At 41.3% G+C, this 20,860-nt stretch overlaps 2 protein-coding genes across 2 annotated transcripts in view; one reads left to right on the plus strand and one right to left on the minus strand.

The window, feature by feature from the left end:
• Positions 1-1,925, minus strand: part of UBE2N (ubiquitin conjugating enzyme E2 N) — a 76,969-nt gene extending 75,044 nt beyond the window's left edge. The window contains exon 1 of the mRNA XM_021295606.2: positions 1,734-1,925. The gene's annotated coding sequence lies outside the window, so the exon portion shown is untranslated. The remainder of the gene's footprint in view (positions 1-1,733) is intronic.
• Positions 1-20,860, plus strand: part of CRADD (CASP2 and RIPK1 domain containing adaptor with death domain) — a 91,652-nt gene that overhangs the window by 20,293 nt on the left and 50,499 nt on the right. The gene's annotated exons all lie outside the window — the stretch shown is intronic.

Genomic DNA, 20,860 nt, shown 5'->3' on the forward strand with positions numbered 1-20,860 from the left:
GATGTACTATAAATATGATCTGGTGGACCAAGCAGCTACGATAAGGAAGCCAAAGTCTGAGACCTAAACAAGACACTGCCAGTGACTCATCAGGAGCCTTTGGGGAAATTCTTCCAAGGCAGTGCATTTATTGGTTCCCAAGTTGTGTAACTTGGTGTCATGTTCATGGGGCAGCATAGAGTAAATTGGCTCAGGATTCAATTCACAGTATGCTGTTTGGCTGCTTGCAAATAAATGTACTTTAAAACCTGTGATATCCTGAGTTTTATTGCTGAAAATCAGTTTGACTTAAAAATAGTAGTTCTGTATACTCTTATCTACTGTAGTTTCAAGGAACATAGAAGACTCTAATCCTGCAGAGCATGAGGAATAGTTTTTCTATGGGAATCAGGAGAGTGACATACAGAAGGTAGGGCCACTTGCATCTGTGTAATTGCAGCAAAGAGACCCAAGATTCCTTCCCCTGTCTTGTTTACTTTATGGACATGACAGACAGCCTTTTGCCCAGGGGCACTTTTCTCCTCTCTTGTATGGATGTCAGATAGGCACAGCTTTGGGGAAACCTTTTCTTAAGGTGGGAAAGCATCATTGTAAAACCCCAGACTGTCAAGAAGAAAATTTAGTCGTGTGCTTTTGGAGGTAAATATGAATGATTTTAATTGATTTCAAGATGATAGGGTGTGTTTCCTGCTTGTGTAAGAACCTGTAATAAAACAGTTGACCCTGTGCAGAGTGGCGCTGCAAGACTTAATCATTATAAACATCAACCGCAGCATGAGTTTCTGGTTTTGAAGATCAAAACTTCTGCCGTAGTAAGAGTTAACAAAAATAATGTGAGTCTGTTTCGTCGGGAAAAGATTATTCTTGTTTTTTTGCCCTAGTTTGGATAACTTTGTGCCTGTGTCGGGGACATAAATCTTCCAATACAGTATTATAATTTGTACAAAAAGCTACAGCTGTTGGCAACAGAATTCCATTCTTTCTAGGAACAGCAGTTACCCAATATTTTTTGCACTGAGGAAAAAAAGTATAAGCTTTGACGGCATACGTTTATCAAAACGTTTTTCTAATCTCTCTCTGCTCGGGAATTTCTCTGCCCAAGTATTCTATTTCCCTCTATACTATATGTTTTTATAAAGTTATTTACTTCTAAAAGTGTTAGTACTGCACCTCTTTGTAGTACAGATGATTTCTCCACTTCACAGGAAATCACAGCATATTGAGAAAGAGAAAAGTCTGAAGACCAGTGTTTGCCAAAGGAATCCTGCAGCAGCCGTTGCTATCTGGCAAATGTTAGTGGATTTCGGGCATGGAATTACACAGAGTCGTCCTGGGAAAGCTGCTCTCTCACAGCTAAGCAAGGAGTGTTTTCTAATGCATGATTTTGTTGTGGTTGTGGTGGTACCTAGTCAGCAGCACACATTAGGGTCCTGTTAGACTTGGGTGAGGTTTTTTGATTGGAACAGATTTTGGTGTGGTTGGGGTTTTTCCCTGGATGTGTGGGGAGCGTGTTCTCATGTCGCTATATAAAGCTTCATGTTGTGTAACACTTTGGATGAAGCATGCAAATACAAAACAAAGCAAAAACATGTACTTCTGCTGAGAAAGCCGTCCTTCCCTCCCACCCCAGCTTTCCCAAAGTCCTTTTTCCACAGCTGGGTTGTAGGTTTCTACGAATTCAGATTCAAATGCAACAGCATTAGGACATGGGGAAGTTCAGCATCTCTTCTTACCTTTTGCTGGCTGCTTCCTGCCCTCTTCCTATCCTGCTTCCTCTTGCGTCTAATGCAGGGAGGAAACAGCCTGGTCTGTGCCTTTTCCATTTGGATGTCGGATAGGAGAGCAGCTGATGAATTCCTTTTCTCTCTCTAAAATGGTGGACAGAAGAGGGTGGTGTATTTTGGCTTTTTTTTTCCCTTCTCTTTCCCTCCCCTCTTTTGTGTAGTCCAGTGACAGAAGGAGGAGTTTCCTCCCATGTGTGTCTGAAGCAAAGGGATAGGCTTAGCAGCCTTGGCTACACGGGGTTGACCTGGACATGAAGAAATGCCCTCGTGCCACATCCCAATGCCTGGAGGCTGTAGAAAATGTTCTCTGGAGAGATTCAAATGCATCCTCGTAGGAGAATTTCCCAAACTCTCTTCCACATTCCCATCTCCCCTGAAAATCGGGTGTTACATTTATGGCTTTGGCTTTGTTCCTGACCGCAGCAAGATCTGTGAAGTCTGGCATTAAAGGTCTCTGCACACACTCAATATTAACAGCATGCATCATGATATGGACAAGTAATCAGCTTCCCTGGTTCTACAGAGCATTCTGTATATGTATTTTGGTTTTAATGTGCATATGAACATAAGACTTTTTTTTAACAGTTTAAGCAATATTTGCTTTGTTGCTTTTTTTGCCACGTGAATAAGCAGCTGTGTGCATGCTGCTTACATCTATTTTTTTCACTTTGAGAAGCCTAAATCTTAGGCATCACTGCTCAGAACTATAGTGTTTCCTGTCCAGTCTCAAACAGTTTCTTTCAGTGAAGTTAATGGAAAGATATTACCATACTTGGTGTTGTCCTCAGTAACACAAATATGTGAGGCTAATAATACAGGTTTAATAAAACATGTAGTCCCTGGAAATGGGAGAGGAGGAGTGAGTTCTGGCAAGAGAGGTGTTTGGGCCAGCTGTGCCTGATCAGCTACTCATAACGAGTGCCACTGAGAGGAAGCGATGGGTAACTGGGACTGAAGACTCCCTGATGCAGGGAATGGAGACATCCATCTGCTGACCAGACCTGATGACGTCTAAGGTTTTCTGCTTCCCCGGGGCCTGGATCCAGGACATCACAGAGGCTGGTAAGGCCTGGTCAGTCATCAGCCTTTGCTTCTCTTTCATGTGGACACTCGTAACACCTCAACAGATTAAGGATGACTACAGGGCTCAGTGATCCCGTGTGAAGGGATGGAGCCCAAGCAGTGTTCTCCATCCTACCATTCAAGGGGGAAAACCTGGGCGGGGGTGGCTGCATCCCACATAGTCACACCTGTCCGTACACCTTGTGTCATAGCAGCACTTTGGACTCTGTGACCGCAGGACCCTTTTCAAGAAATGGGGACTGCTAGGGACAGATGAGATCAGTGTCACAGTGTGGGGCAAATGTGTCTTTACCAGCAGGTGTGCTGGGAGGATGTGGAAGGCCGGACAGTTGCAGGACTGTGGTGTCACTGGGTTTGCAGAGAGGTGGTGGGAGGACAGAAGGAAGGGCAGTCCTGCACCTGGGATACAAAATTTCCACAAAATAACACAAAATGGGCACTGAGCAGCTGGATGCAGCTCTGCGGAAAAGCAGCTGGATGTCTTACTAGACAGCAAGTATGATGACGAAGACTAACCACGCACAGGTCTGCACCAGCAAAAGCAAAGCCAGTGGGCTGAGGGAAGAGATTATTCCCCTCTGCTTTGTACTAAGAGGCTGTACTTAAAATGCTGTGTCTAGCTTCATGCCACCAGTACCAGAGAGGTATTAACGAACTGGGGAGTCCTGGGAAGCACCACTAAGGCAGTTTGTTTAGCATGACACAAGTCCAGGGAAAGACTAAGACAAGTGAGTTTGTACTCAGGAGAGGCTAAGGTAGACTCAGAAAATGTGGAGTCAGGCTCTTCCTACAGGTGCTCAGCCAAAGGAAAAGAAGTGGCTGCCACAAGTTGTAGCAAGTGAAATTCTGATTGAGAGAAAGAAAAAAAATTCACAAGATGTGATAAGCACTGGCTGCTGGGGTTTGCGACCAAAGTAGGGCTGCCCAAAGAGTCTGTGGAACTGGAATCTCCGTCCTTGGAGACAGGCAACACTCAACAGTAGAAAACACTGAGCAACCTGATCAGACTTTGAAGCTGTCTTTGCTTTGAGCAGGGGCTTAGACTAGATGACCTCTAAAGGTCCCTTCTAACTTAAACTTTTCTGTGCTTCTGTAACCTTGGCATCACACTCTGTGTACTCAGTATGTGGGATTTTAATCCAAATATAAGTGGTGCTGACATAGGACACTTTGCATATATATGCATGACTTCTAGGTCAGACTAGGAATGCATTTCTTAAGTGAATTAGAGTGTTTTAATTAGATTTCAGGTGAATCTAAACAGGAGAATGTGCTCTGGGTGCTCACAGAGTCCATAGGACCAGACTAGAGCCAGTTAGAAGTGAAACTTTACAGCTGTGGATGGTCTGAACACTGTATCAGTCTATAGGTTCTTTCCTATTGCTCTGCACTGTTTGCTAATATAGACACAGCCTTTTCTTGTGAGTGGATGAGGTGGTTTTGTCTGTAAACACCTACAGTCTTGGAATCCTTTCTCCACAAAATTCTGTGCTCATAGATACATACAGACGTAGAAGTGTATCATATCAGGGATGCTGCTGCATGCAAATAAATGCCCTTTTTAACTTTCTTTGATTTTATAAGTGTCTCTATTTCCCAGAGTTTATAGTGCTATTTCTCATCTTGGGGGACCTGATCCCATAGCTTGATAAAGCCACTTGTAAACGTGAAAAAGCAAGATACAGTTGTTATTTTTGCATTATGTCATCAGTATGGGCATTGTGTTGATACTATTTAAAGGCCTGTGTGACGCATAGATACACACTGATAGATGCTCCAGAGTAACTAAAAGAACATCCTACTTAAGACTGTAGACTTCTTTTCATGATTTTTTTCTTCATATTTTCCTTAAGAGCTGGCCAGCTCTTCTTTTAGCACCTTCAGAATTGCCTTGGAGGTCCATCTGAAAACATTTGTTTGATTTTTGTGTTCCCATTGCACGGGGAAAACGTATTGTCTTTTATAAATCAAGTCCATGAATGCTATTTAAAAAACAAAACAAAACCCAAACCAACCAAGCAGCAAACACGCTCTCCTTAGCTTGCATGTGTTGTGGAGGTTGCATAGCCATCCAGAGTCGGTAAAAATGTTGACTAGTGTCTCACAGTGAAAGTCTGACGCCAGTGAAGTCAGCAGCCAGGCTCGTGTTGACCAGCGCAGGACAAAGGTCTTGCCACTGATGGCTGAAATGTTTTTTCTGGTGAAGACATGGGTGCTACGCAGTCTTATCTACACTGACACGGCAGCACAACTCGACCTTCGAAGAAAAATCATTTCTGCAGCTGAAAAGCTATTACTGGTTCAGCCTGTGCATTCCTTTTGCCTGTCGACTGAGGATATCAGCAGTGATGTGACTTACTCCTCACTGGGAAATGTCACTTGTATGGCAAAGATCAGAAAGTTCCTGTAGGATACAGTTAATGATGCATGGTTATTGTATCTCAAAGCCCTCCCCGCATTGCCGTATACAACTAAGCTTTTCTTCCAGATTTGTTTATGGTTATATATATATGTTTATATGAATGAGAACTAGAGCACCCAAGTATTATTCATTATTACCTGAGAGTGATGTGGCTGCAGTTGATCTTGTTAGAAGATTTACGGTTTTATATACAAGACTTTTAGAGGCAATTTTTATCTATTTGGCAATTGTCTGTGCAAACAGAAAACCAATCTTGTTGCTTCTTTTAGCCACTGGACCATTGTTCCAGGATGCTGACAGATTTTCTTTGTAAGTTTTCTTCCTGCTCTTGCTTTGTCTGTGAATAGATTTGTGTTCCCTCATGTATTGATGTATTGGCAAGGAGTTGTGCACATGTTTTGACAAATACCTCTGCTGCGAACTGAAGTGAAGCTTCGGTGTTTCTTCCAGTCTAGGTTTAGAGAAGGAGACGATTTGATTTATACTTTGCAGCTTGTTGTGGCCAGGAAATAAGCATTAATGCATCAGGTCGAGGGGAATAAATCGCCATTAGTGCACCACTTCTTCTGGCAGCCTTCTTAATCTTAGTGTTTCACCACCTTGCCTGGATTTGGGTTAGCTCATAGTTAACTCACCCAGCCCTCCTCCCGTCAAAGTCAAGGGTAAGCTCCCCTTGGCTTTAAAGAAGGCAATTTTAGTCCTGTGCTGATGCTTTTGAAAGTCTTACCTTTCATTTGTAGTTAATAATACGTTGAGCTCTTTAACGGACGGCCTGTTTCAATCTTTGGATCTTTTTAATAAAACACAAGCTATGGTTGAGCAAAAGGACTTTAGGCAGGTAAAGGGCTGACTGAGCCCCTTGCCAGCCCTGGGGGTTTCTGCCTGGCTCTGGTGGGAGATGGGTGTCCTCCACGGGCAGCCGGGGCATATGAATCCTCAGCAAAATAACTGTTGAGAAAGGAAAGCTGGAAAATCAGTACTTTCTAGTATTTGTATGTGAAGAAAGTATTTATTTAAGTATGTTTGTATTTACTGTAGGTCATGGCTGTGTTTGCTCAGCTTTTCAAAGTGACAAGGCACATTCTTTATTCTTACTCCTCTTCTGTTAATATAAAAGTCATATATTTCTCTGTGATCCAGTTCTGCCAGATCCCACATGAGATTAGTTTCATCTTCATACAGTGATTGCTGCAGTTAGGGTTGCAAAACACTCTCATCACCCCCTCGGTTCATGTGCTCATGGTGGATCTGATGAGTTCAGCTGCAAAATGCTCTTTTTATTAATAAAAGCAATGTTGGGTTATAGCCAGGCATGCTAGCTGGCTGTTGGCAGTAGAAATTAACTGGGGATTCTTGGGGCATTCCTCTTGCAGGCACCTGGATCCAAAATGGGAAGCCTTAAATCTTTCCCTACTGAGCTGCTGGCTGCACCCGCAGCCGGGTCCCCGGGCACTGCAGCTTTTGCTGTCGGCGCTCCCTAATGTTTGATGCCTGCTTGGGGCAGCGCGGCACCTCGCTTGCCCTGGCATCAGGACAGGTGACCAGGTGTTTCTGTGGCAGTACCACCTGTGGGGCTGAATCGTGTGAGTGTTTGCAGCACACACTGAGCAGCCAGGGACAGCTCTTGGCATGGGGCAGTTTCATATTAATGCGACCCCACAGTGTAACAGGTTAGATGCCACCTTGTCACTTGCTGTCTTAGGTACTTTTCTCAGAAAGCCTATTTATGGTTTATAGGAGCAGTGCCTCCTCAGCTGTGTTTTGTACATCTTTGCTGGAGTCATTGTTCCACAAGAAAGTTCAAATCTTGAATTTTAACTAGAATAAAGTCTTTCCCGGTAGCTAAAATAAATGTATCTGAGTTCCAGAAAGTGGTAAGATAGGGCTTGAGTTCTTCTCCGTGTTTCATCTGGGCTAATTGAAGCAGGCTCTCAGTTTGCACACCAGCCTTTGTGAATCCCCTTTGTAATGCACCTTACGTTCCCCAGAAAGTGTGCATAGATATTACTAAAGTAATTCAGACCTGTTCTGAGGGAAAGGGGTTGATGATAAACCTGTGTCTCTGCCTTACAGCTGAATGGAGGAGAATTGACCCTGTGACTGAAAGTCTTGTTTTCATTTATCACTATTTGCTTATGTATTTCATTAATCCTAGTCCTCATCTATAGCAATGTTATTGTATCTTTAAACTGTTCAAGTAAATGTATGAACTTCCTTTTCCTATGCAAAGGATAGATGTGTACACTTCACTTGTCTTCTCAAAGCTGTTACCTATATTAGGGATTTTTCAGCTTCCAGTATGACCAATGGGTAAAATAAAGGTAAGAAAGAAATGTGTAATACCCATTTAGCACAGATGTGTACCATTTGATTAAGGGGCTGTTACCATACTTCTGTTTAGATAAAATTAAGTTGGCCAGCCACTGGTGTGGCACTGCGTTGATGCGCTATCTTGCACAAGACAGAGGCCTGAAAGGACCTCCTCAGTCTTCAGAAGGTGATGGTTGTCTTACGTGGTGTCCATATGTCACTTAGTGAAAACATGTGCGTTTCTAAAGTTTGTTTACTTGGAACAGGTAATTAAGAGGCCTGAGCTAATATATTTTTGTTGTGAAACTCAACCTGAAAACATTTGTTTGTGTGACTGTATGAATGCTAACATGCTCATTGGCCTCAGTTGGATTACTTGCATCTCAATTTCCTTTAATTATCCACAGGTTTGGGCCATCATGTATAAGCAGAGTCTGTAGGAGTGAAGACAAATGTGTTTCCATTGAAGGATGCACAGGGAGTCCAGGGGAATATTACAGGGTTGTGCGTGTCTTGTTTGGCATCTGTTAACATTTTTCTTTTGCTTTCCAATTTGCCACCTGCAGTAGTGTAAAGAATAAACACCAAGTCATTTTGAGAAAAAGTGAATCTCAGTAATGTCGTGCCTTTCTGTTCATACTAATATCAGGTAGAACCAGAGTGTAAACTCTACCGTTCACTTGAGTTTCATGCTCTAGCCTGTTGCATGACAAGGTGTTTGTTTTCCTGGCTAATGATGATCAGAGACATTCCTACTGTGATTATGTGTCCACTGCAGTCTTCATCTTGCCTTTGCTATGTGCACCCTCCTACAAAATTCTTGGCATAGCAGGCTCTGGTTTTGAAGATTTCTCCCCATTTGTTTTATGAAACCAGATAAGAAGGGAATTGTGACTTAAATCCATGAATTCATGATTTAACAGCTTTCACTTCCACTGCTTCATAGCCCATGCACTTGGTAAAACTCCTTCTGTATCGCTGAGTGTTTTTGTTGACATGGATCATATTCTGATTAAGAAAACAATGTGCTGGATTTTCCTTCTCTTGTTCTGTTTGCATGATGTATTGCTTCCCGTTCAAAACCTCTTTTGTAAGGGCTGAAATCACTTTGGGACTTTTTTTATCTTTAAGAACATCAGTCTTGATAATGATAGCAACAGTAATTCCATGAGATTCTCTGCAAGTCTTCTGTATTCATCTGTAAATGTTCTAAAAGGCAGAACTAGCTTTTTGCTTTTTTTTTGCATAATCTTTCACATTGGTCTTAAGCATTAGATAGTACTTGCTAGTGTTTATCCCACCTGATAGTGTCCCTTGAGATGGAGTTCACTATGAGATGAAGTTGTTCTTCAGCCTTGTTTTTCAACTTCAGCACTCTTTTGTCAAGTACTATCAAATTTTGGGTAACTTTTGTCCATAAAGCTTCAGCGATCTAAGGTAAAGAAATATACTAGATGGCCAGGTCTTGATACTGCTTTCATACCAACTGATTCCCCCTGGTGTGAACTGAGGAAGGGTTACTTGTGCAGGATACAGCATTACTAGTGCTTCTTGTAAAAATTGCAAAACAGACAGACACTATTTTTCGGATGTGCTGTCCTTATCTCGCAGGTTCATTCTGGGAAACTGTCGTCATGTCAACACTACTGAGATATACATATCCAGACAAGTCTGGAGCTCCTCAGACTTCATCACTGTCTTGCATTACTGCCTGTGGGGTAATTATGAACTGTTTCCACACAGGTTGGGGAATGCCACAAGTCCTGGAGTTGGGGATCTAATAACTATTAGTCCTGGAGCATCAGAGCAGGCACACAGTCCCAAAGCATGCTTATTCCTGGTGAGGAGAGGAGGAGCTAAGACATTCTGGACTGCCAGGCATTAGTTAGCCTTCTGATTTGACAGCAGCTAACTTTTGTACACCTCTAGGTTTTACACTGATAAACAAAGTTCTTTTCTCCTATTCTATGCTGTAACTGCGGCTTTCTGCTTTTTTTATTGCTCGGTTCCTACTGACTGTACAAGTTGTTTCCGTGGCCCTATTTCTTCCCATAGAGCTACCACCATTTAGTTGGTTAGACTACTAAATTAGTCTTGTGCATCAAGAAAAAGCATTTCTATTGTCATATTGTTAATGAAGAGTTACTCTCTGAACAGATTAAGTCCTTTGGGTTATTGAGTAAGCTGATTCAGGGGCAGGTTATAAAATCCTCTGGAAAGCCACTTGTGGTCCTGTACCTCTTCCATGCACATCTAATTCTAAATGACTCCTTTTCTCCTTATTTGGTTCAGTTATGTCTAAGCCACAACTTTTGAGCCTTTTCCCCATTCTGGATTGGTTTTTCCTTCTCAGTTTACTATTTCCATATGCATAATCCTTTCACAGATCAGTTAGCATTATAACATAGTTGATTTAACTCTGAGATGCAAAGCACATTGGTCACACATACCAGAGAAGAGTTCAGTGGTATTTCTGTGAACAAACTGAACATCATTGTATTGCATCTTCTTTAAAGATCTAAAAGCGAAGTTATTACTCGGTCTTTTGTCTTAGATTGCACGTTCTGCCTTTGTCAGGATGTTGGAGTGGGTATGTTATTATTTCATGTCTTTTCTTATCAGCTTCAGAGTCTAATGCTATCATAAGGTTAAAAAAAGTAATTGGCACATAGAATATATAAAGAATTGACTGCTTTGCCTCACCATAGGGAACTGCTGTGAGTTATCTACATGCTTATCTTCTGCATGACACTGAAATTGGATATTACGTTTGGGTTTTTGGATATAATTTCTTCCTTGTGTTAAAAATTGTCAGCATCAAAATGACCCTGAAGTATCCTCCTTCTACAAAAGCTGTTCATCTTTCTTTTGCAGTGATAACATTCATGCTTGCCATCACGGTCTTTTATCTTTCCCAGGTTGTAATATATCTGATATAAATTCTAATGCACAGTTGTTGATTACTGCTTTGTCTCTAAATCATTGCAGATGTGTAGCAGGCACCCATTGATTCCTGACCACAACTGATGAGCTTACTGCTCATACAATTTTTTATAGATTTCCTCACCTTGCTTTTGTAAAAGGGGCTTTCTCCAGACTTAATCATAATGCTATCCTATCCTTGCATAGCCTGTATTACAAACTTACTGGTGTTCTTTGCCTTGCCTTTGAGCTGTAGGGGGCATATAGGCTTTCATTTTTTTTTTCCATCTATGGAATGCAATATGTTATTAGTGATATTCCTTCTGCTATAGTAGTCTTGGAGTTGCTCAGAAAACCCATGAAGTCTGAGCTGTCAAAGGAGAGATGCCTGAGGTTTTGTTCAGCATTGCCATAACATAGCCACTGGGATGAGAGATGACGAAAGGACAGCCATGCTGGGTCTGTCTTGCTCAATCTACTCACCGCCTCAAGGAACTCACCATTAACCTTTGCCAGGCTCTGTCAAGCTGGATACCTGCAGCACCATGAGAAGGAAGCTTGACTGGGGGAATCCCAAGAGGGGCGTAGGACCTCTTTCCACTCCCTCTTGCTGTCCCGTCTGCAGACAGAGAGGCGCCAGGTGGCATCTGCTTGTTTCTTATGTGTCCGTGGGAAATGTTGCCTTGTTTGAGGCTCCCCTTTGGCCCCTTCAGAGAAAGTTAGGGATTGGAGGGGACCTCGAAAGATCATCTAGTCCAATCCCCCTGCCGGAGCAGGAACACTTAGATGAGGTTACACAGGAAGGCGTCCAGGTGGGTTTTGAATGTCTCCAGAGTAGGAGACTCCACAACCCTGCTGGGCAGCCTGTTCCAGTGCTCTGTCACCCTCACTGAGAAGAAGTTTCTTCTCATATTTAAGTGGAACCTCCTGTGTTCCAGTTTAAACCCATTACCCCTTGTCCTACCGTTGGTTGTCACCGAGAAGAGCCTGGCTCCATCCTGGTGACACTCACCCTGGTGACACTCACCCTTTACATATGTATAAACATTAACCCTTCTTCTATCTTAACCATCTTCTTACATCGTTTGAACCCTTGACCCTCAAGCCTTTTTCCTTGATTGCCATGTGGAGTCATTTTCTTGGTTTCCCAACTAGGAAAGCCAGTCAGGACAGTGGTCTAGGAAAGGATAAGCTGAGAGTGAGCATTTGATCCCAGGGTTTTCAGTGACTACCTTTTTAGGCATAGATTTTAGTAGTCAGTTTGATTTGTTTTGTTTGACTGGAGATAATCAAAGTTCTATCTTTTAACACCACAGTCATAATTATTTTCATGCAAAGTGATAATACAACACATGCCTGAAGAAAGTGCATATGCCATGTCTGAAACACTGAAATTAATTACCTCAGATGTAGAAGGCAATCACTCAAAACAAAGTATGATTTAGTATCAAGATACGGGAAATGCACTATTAGATAATCTTTCCCTACCATTCCAGGTTTATAAAATAAGTACTGGCGTCTTCACACAAAGGTGGTTGGTGCTTTAGGAATGCCAAGCAGGATGTAGCTATTTGACAGAACTACAACCAATTGTACACTTGTTTTTTTGCCTTGAGGTTATGAGGAAGTGTTGAGAGCTGTTCTCAGCTTTGAGTGGGTCAGCCTGTTTTGGTAGCTTCCATTCAGATTATACGCACATACCTAAGTAGTTTATTTCCTATGGGAAACTAATGTGTTTAAGTAGCTGAAAAGAGATCGTTCAAGAGAATTGGTACTTCTGGAAGACGGTGATTCTCTTATCTTGTGGCGCTGGCTGATGAACCTTTGGCCTTGGGAGGAAAAACAGCTGAATTTCTTGCTGCTCTTGGTGGTGTTTTCTCATGGGGGAAATCTGTGTGATTGAATTATATTTAGTACAGAAGAAAGCTAAGTGGCTTGTCTTTGGAACTGTTTTATATCACTTTTTTCTCTCCATACAAGTTGGGTGTGTTGTGCTCTAGGGGGACAAAGAGGGACAAAACGTATAGGCTTCTTAAGGGCTAGCAGTGAGATAGATATATATATATATGTATATATGTATTTTAAATTAAAAAGCACATAAATAAATTAAAACCAAACCAAACTTGAAAACCTTGATCTTGCATAGGCACTTCAGTCTTAGGCCCTGAAGCTTTTACAGTAGTTTACGTTTAAAACTCATAAAAGAAGATGCAGCTGACTGGTATAATAATGAGGATCCTGAGGGCCCAGGAGGCCCATAGCATGATGCTTCAGAGGATGCGCTTTCCAAAGATTTGAACTTTTCTTGCAAGGCACCTCTTGCTGCTGGAGGAGAGTTTAACACCGGGGTGAAGCCTGGGTGTGCCAGTTATTTGTAACTTTCCATGGGAGACATCTTGGTTGACTAGAGCACCATTTTTTTAGGGTTTCAGCAGATTGTGATCTGCACTTTGTATTGCATTTGGAATAGAAGAGGAAACTGTTCTAAAGCATATGTTGTCACTTTACTGAGCTCATGCTTTCTGTGGCTGCGCAAACCTCAATTTTCCCTTATTCAACCTATTTTGGTGTGACTATATGATATTATGCATAAACCAATGTTTTTGTCTTGCCCTGCTCCCCTGGGACTGAGATAAGGTTTGCTATTGGAAAAGTCTGGTGTGTTAATAGTCATGTTCTGCCTCGACTTGACTGCTTTTAAAAATGACACTGCATAATTGACTTTTCAGGAATAGTCACTCTTTCAAAGTCCAGTTTGTTCCATCAGCAGGTGCCATTGCTGCTTTATGCTAATTCTTCAGAATTTCTGGTCCTAGTGATTTATGGCACTTGAACTTCCCAAACTATTCTGAAATTTACTCTATGTGGATCTTAATCTTTGGCCAGGACAAACTGACTACCCATAAAAATTGTTTGGAAAAGGAATTTCTCCTTTCAATCGCAAAAAAATGATATGGAAAGGTTAATGGAACTGTCTGCTCCACTCCCATGGGTGGCTGAGATGGGCTGCATTCACACATGCCGTCTTATTGTTCTCGTCCTAAAAAATGTTACCAAAGAAAATGGGTTTATATGATTGTTTACATGACAGTTGTGCCTGCAGAAGAGATATTTAAATGGAGGACTCTGGTCTCGATCTGGACCATCACTAAACTTCTATGCCAAACCAAGGTCCCAAAAATCTGCTGTCTCCTGACCTCCTCCATCATGAAGAATGTAGATATTTTTTCTTTATGAAAACCAAGAGCAGTGAGTTTGGCAAAATGATGCCAAGAGCTGGGCATTTAGGCAAAACAGCAGAGTGTTTTTTCTGTGGAAAAAGAGCTGTCGGTGGAGGGTCAGTAGTGAAGGTGAGGGTGGAACATGGACACCACGGCCTAGAGACCAGCCTGTTAGCTCCCGCTTCCATCACAGCCTCACTGCTCAGATGGCCTGTTCAGTTCACGCCTTCCTTGACATGCTGATCTCCTTTAATTTGTGGTGGCAAGCAGGGTTTTTATTTTTTAAAGGAGACTTTGGTAGCTCTCATGTATTTGTAATTCTTGGCTCACTCACCCAGGCTTAACTGTGCCTTGTTACGGCCTGTCTCGCAGGTCACAGGCCATCTCCTGAGGTGCTGTTGTCAAGTCACCTCTGAACCCCACCCTTGGTCTCATCTATGTGGGGTTTTTCCACATTTGAGCCTGATTAAGTGCACTTACCCAAACATCTTACACTTCTAAAGACTGCTGCTGCCGTAGTTTGAGGGTAGTAAGCTCTCTTCCCCCTTGAAGATTGCTGATTTTACTCCCTGCCTTTATAATCACTGATTATGGTATATCCAAAGACTTCCTCCTCGAGCATTAAGAAACTACCCTAAGACCCTTTTGCTGGGGTATCTCCAAATCTTCAAACCACTCCGTGGTGTGCCATCCATCTGAATAACATCAGGCTGGTTAATTTTAGAGCTTCTTGAGAATCACAAAAGAATGCCCACGTTACTGAGTTGTTAATAAATCTCCCATGAAAAATTCCTTCCCTGCCTTCTTAGGGTTAACTGTGGCATTTAAGTTGTGAAGCACAAGAAAGCTTGGTTTTGGTATTTAAAACAAAAAAGAAAACGGGAAGAAAAATTGCTGTGTGTGTTGGTGCCCCCTTGGTTTCAGTTTGATGCTGTGTCGGTGCAGGACACAGCCCAGCAGAGTGTTAACTGGGCAGGAGGTTGTTTTCTTTAATCCTTTTACATTTGCTGCCTTTTCACTTTCACTGTGTATTCTCTTTTTAATGGATTTTAAAGATCATTCTAAGCAGCATGCCGGGGTGTTGAAACAACTCCCCCGGCCTATCCCACCCATGTATTTCTAACCTATATTTGCTGTCAAATTCGCAGCTCTGATTTTCTGTGTCCTACCGATGCCTGACTGGGGCGTGCATCTGAACCTTGCTGTCTCTGCTCGTTTCTGTCGTCATGCCAAGTGCTGTGCAGCTCCTTTTCACTTCTAACTTCACCAAATCAGCATAGAGAGCTGTCTTTTGTGTCTACGTGGATGTATATGTGTATATCTACAAGTATAAACACAGTATAGATACTGTAAGTAGTGGGGTGGTTACTGTTGGCCACAGCGTGTAAAAATCCTGCTTTTTCCCTGAATTGGTGTGCTGATTGTGCCCAGGCCTCCTAAAATTACCCACTTTGAGTGTTATCAGCACTCCCATTTCAGGTAGGTGCTGTGATTGAGCCCGAATGCACGTTGTTCGGCTGCTGTTAGCCTTGTCACAATGCTCGTGTCTTGAAATAATTTTTCTCTTTACACCAAACTGTTAATTTTGTCTGCGTGCTTGTTTGCTTTTTTTGTGCTGCAATCTACCGAGTGGCGCCTGAACCAGGGAAGCAGAATGATTTGGGAATTGTTATTCCCAGTTCTAGCGCTGATTTAAAGCGTGGCCTTGGGCAAGTGACTGCTGGTCTGCTTTCCCTTACGTTCACTGGAGGCAATGATATTCATTTATGCATCTCCTGGAGCCGCTCAGCTGTGGTATGAATGCACAGGGTGGATGGACCCACAGGACCTGCGGTAACTAGCTGCAGTGGGTATTGTGGAGTGCTTCTTAATCACTTTCTGTATATTTTTATTGTCCCCCTCCCAGGCCAGATGGATTTGAAATTTATAGTTCTGAGAAACTGGATTCCTTTGTTCATACTGTATGGCTTTTTTTTCTTTTTTCTTGGCCTTTTTTTTTTTTTTCTTCAGTGTGGGGGTATCTAATTTAATAAAGAAATCAATCAGCTGGAATGTGCACATTGGAAAGTGACAGACAGACGAGGTTTCCATGGGAGGCCGGGGGCATGAGCCGGCTCTAGGAGAGAGAAAGAATGAGGCAACTGTAAAATAAAAGATGTCAAATGCAGTTAACATGCAAATACCACACCAAAAAAATCAATCGTGTGCTCTCTTTCTTCATCGTGCTAAAATATGATGGTGTTTCAGACCTCATTAATTCTTTACTTCAGCTGAGGTTTAATGCTTTATGACAGGTGACAGGTTTGATAGCATCTGCTTTTCTCAGATTAAAAAAAGAATAAATGTATCCACCTGCTTCTCCTTTCATTTGGGGCCTGCAAAGGGTTAAGGACTGCTGAATGCAGACATATATGGTGCTGTATTGATATTATGTACTTTGTAATAGAAAACAGAACTATCCAGGTCAAATATCAATAACATTCTATAAGCTTTTCTAGGAAAATATAATTAAAACCATTCAAAGCTGTTTCCCATAACTGAATTTATTGTGCCTTATTGACTTCAGTCCCACATCTACAATGTGATATTATTATTGACTTTTAGAGCTCTGCCTATTTTAAAAATAAAGAAAACACAAAATCAGGTGGTGGTATTCATTTTATTAGAAATCTTGCCCTCCTTTTCTCCCTGAAGCAGGGATCATATTGAATTGTTTGAACAACAAAATGGTGGGGTAGCCCTTCAGCTGGTTTAAATTGTTGTAGTCCCACTGAAAGCAGCTAAACCAGGGGACCAGCAGCTGAGAACCTGTCCCACATTCTGCATTTAAGCAACTTATTCCTTTGCACCCAAGGCTACCAGTTACAGTGCTACCTCTGGTTTTATTATCAAGCTGTGTTGACTTGTTTTCATATTGAATATCGTGAGTAGGTTTTACAGTAGGAAGTTCACTAAATTGCTTAAATATTTCAGAGAGAATGAGTTTGCTTTTCTAATTCTGTCCTTCCCTCTTCTCAAAGCAAATATTTTGTCGTATCGTCCACATTTAAATCAAGAGTATATAATTTTCATGATAAATATATTTTGTATATTTGGTGAGTTCTTAAAACCTATTCTCTAGCACAGCCTCTTGAAAAAAAAAGTGTACCACAGTCTCAAAATTCGAATTTTTATCTAAAATAACTGATACTATAGCATCTTCATTAATTATATTTATTCTGAAGACTTGTACCAAATACTAAATATGTCTGTATTTTTCACACAAATCTGCTAGTGGAATAAGTTTTAGTTATAAATATTAATAATACGGAACTGTTTCTGCAAATATTACAAGAGCCTAAGAAAAAACCTTTTCTGAGAATAGTTTTATTATTGTTGTTGGCTGGGGGTAGCTTAGCACTTTATGGTTATCACACAATATGTGATCAATATTTAAGATATTTGAAGAAGTCAGATGCATGCAGATGTCTAAAATAGATGTGTATACACACCCACACATATATATATATAAAGAATAAATGGGTGTAGAACCTTACAAGGAGATTAAATGTTTTATTTCCATAAAATTTGATGTGCTCGTGTAACATTCATCTGATTTTCCTGAAATCCGAAGTTTCTCAAAAGTTGGTAGGGATTACATTGTAGAGGAGAGGAAAGAGTTCGGACTGTTTCCTTTCTACTTCAGTTGCACTATATTGGGTATGTTTGTGGCTCAAATAGAGTGCCTAGATTTAACATTAACTTCCTGTAAAAATATTCAGTCATGGATATTTGTTGGTAGTAATAGCCTAGAATATTTTTTTGGTCTACTCATGTTTTACGTGCCTTTTTTTTTTTTATGTATTCGGGGCTTAATTGTTAAAATAAGGAGCGCCCCTCATGTCCCGAGGCAGACAGTGGCAGCACTTAGAAAAATCTGATGGCCAGTGGTAAATGTACTCTGAAGGAGATGAGGTAAAAGAAAATAATTCTGAAAGCACTGAGAGCTGAACAGGAATATTGTGCATGGAGCAACAAATGAAAATAATTTTTTACTTCAGCAAGTACCTTTTAGCCTTATTATAACTTAATAGATACGTAGGCAGGAAGGCTTCTGTATGAACTATGATTATATTCCTTGTGCTGTCAAAATTGCTATAATTCTGTGACTGAGTTTTAAAAATTACATCCTAAAGATGATACGAACTACTGTCCTCATTGCTATTTGACCTGAATACTCACTCAACTAGGAATTCATATGAGTGAACAGCATATGAATTATTTTTCAAGTAATTTTAAGTCACCTGCAAATTTTAGGCAGGTCTGAGCCATATTTTTTGGGTTTAACTTTCTGAAAAATATATCAGTATTTCAGTTTGAAATGCAGAATATTTTGCACTCAAAGTACTTGTTTCATATTGTAATAACTGTGTGTTTTGATGTCTATATTTTCCACTCGTGGTATTAGAAACTACATTAGTATGTAAATGGAACAAGAATAAATAATTTAAAAATCTGTGGGGCTCTCATGTCTTTTTCATTAGTTAGTTCATGTCATTTATATTTTCTTCATGTCTAGCTTAAAAATGGCTCTACAGTGTGGTTTCAGATTGATGTGTGTCTTCTCTAAATATAAAGGTGGTGGTGGTCAAATATTTGCCAAGAGGAATGTATAGGGGATTTTGATGGACTTGTTCTTTTACCTTTAAACAAAACTGCTTACAAACAAGCACACAGACTGAGCAGGGGCTCTGGATTTTCACTCACACAATTCCCTCTTTTTCAAATCTGATAGTACTGTGCTAAGCCATTTCAAGAAGGAATATCGATTACAAACATTATAGTATCATTACATGTTCTTCATTAAAACTCACTGTTTTAGCATACAGGTGGCAGTAGGAAGATTAAACCAAGCAGATGAACGTTACTGAAAGACGACAGCAGAAACAATCTAATCCTGACCTGCATCGCTTGTTTTCACTGCAACTTCTCCCCGACCCCCCATTATGCATATAGCCCGTGAATACTTAGAGAAAAAACATTGTTAAGTCAAATTTTTACACACATCTATAAATTTGGCAGAGTCAATTACTTGCCTGGGCCTGCCACTTCTATATTTTTAACTCTGTTCTTACGTGCTATGTGAGAAGCATCACTGCAGCATGCAGAGAAATTGTAATTGCAGTAACATATGCAGTAGCATATTTTTTCCAGCTGCAAATTAATTATTCCCTTTATCTTTGGGTTATTGTGGAGCGCTACGATTTTATTATTATTATCAGGCCTCTTGAGGTAGTTAGAATATTGTGTAATACTTTTATGAGTTCAGAGATCGCACTTTACTGTACAAGAGTGGTTAACGCATATGGATACACCCCCAAAGTTTCCAGTAACAATTACATTCCAAGAAAGGTGCTAAATATATTGCTACCAAGAATCTTCTGGTTTTTTCCTCCCTCAATCTTTGATGTCATTTGGGAGTGCCAAGAATTTTCACTTCACCTACTTAAAACATTTAAACGTGAATATAAAAATTTGCTTTACATTTTTATCCTACCCAGGAAGCTTGATCCTGTGGCTATCACCTGGCAAATATTCTCACTGTGTTAAATGCGAGTCCTCCTTGTGTCAGGACTGCAGGAGCAGGGCTGGAGTTACAGTCGGCCCTTCGTGGTGAAATTATTCTGAGCCCACGCGAGGCTGCTGGTGTTGTTATTCTAGCTGAAAACTTCACTGCAAAGGCACAAGCCCTTGAAAATAAAGTTTGCAAGATCACTTGTTTACATTTTATAATTCAGAGACGTAAGCTGGTTGGTAGTGTTATGGTCAGTGTTTGTTTTAATTTAGAGATGTGGTATCCTTTCGAGGTTTTATTTTTTGGGGGGGGGAACAAGTTCTTAATGCATTTTTTTTTTTATATGCCCGAAGCAAAAGCTGTAAATGGATTTGAAATGATGACATATTCTTTAGGTCAGCATTGTACTCACAGTTTCTACCCACAATTACTTTGCAGAGTGAGAGCAGATGATAATTGGGGTAGTTTGCAGGCAGTAACAACCTGCGTTTTCTCACAGGAACCCTAGTAACAGCGTGACATAATGAAGGTAAAAGCAAATTGAATTAGAAAAACAGCAAACATTGTGTTTTATAACCCAAAATAAAATTCTTCAGCAGCAACTAGTCCTGTAATGTAATCCAATCTGTTTTAATACTGAGATTTTTCCAAGAAAGCAGGAAACAGTAAAGGGTAAGGCTTTCAAACCTCTGCTGTTTCGTTTACAGATCCCTTGTGTTAATTTAATGCTTCTAGGGAACTGGGGCTCTTTCTTTTTTCTCAGAATCCCTTCTCTAGGAAATACTGAGTGGTGTGGCGCTGAGAAGCAGTCATGGTTTACAACAGATAAGCCAAAGGACCTGGCTTCAAATTCCACACTTCTCTGAGAAAACAAAACACGCCAATGCGTGCTTCTCGCTAAAGCGGATGATTTCTTGCTAACAGGCTACAGAAAATTTACCTTAGAAGGAGCTCAGCGGGCAACCTTCAGGGCCTGGACTCTCCTCCCCTCTCCTGTCCCTCCAGTGCATGCACCAGCTTCCAGCGGTTCTGTGCAGTCAGGTTTTTTAAGCATAAAAGATAAATATTTACAGCTATTACTTTTGGAGCATTACCCTGAAAGTTCTACTGGCACAAAATTCACACTCCTGCTGCAGCCCCAGCAGATGCAGCACCTGCCCCTTCCCAAACCCTGCCAGTGTGTTTTCCCCATGCTTGAAACACCCCCTCCTCCTACCCCCTCCCCACCAGAGACACCCACCTGGACAACTGGATTTTGTGGCTAAAATTGATTTTGTCTGGTAAAAAAAAAAAAGAGAAATACAAGGAGTTGCTTGTAAAAGCCCAGCCTGGCTGCTGTCAGCTGCGTGCTTGTTAGCAGCCCTGCTGCTGCAGCTTCAGGAGATGCCTGGACAATGCATGTTCTGGCCTCTTGCTGCTTCTTTTCCTCGCTTTGCTAGGTCAAAAAAGAGGGTTCACAGTGTGATTTCTGATGTTACAACAGCCCTGGCTTCTGGGGTTTTGTTGGCAGTGAGGGTTTGGGACGTGAGTTGCGGGGTTTGGGCCGTGGGGTGTCCTGTGGGGG

This window comes from Columba livia, chromosome 1 (genome assembly GCF_036013475.1).
Source record: "Columba livia isolate bColLiv1 breed racing homer chromosome 1, bColLiv1.pat.W.v2, whole genome shotgun sequence".
In the NCBI taxonomy this organism is placed as follows: domain Eukaryota; kingdom Metazoa; phylum Chordata; class Aves; order Columbiformes; family Columbidae; genus Columba; species Columba livia.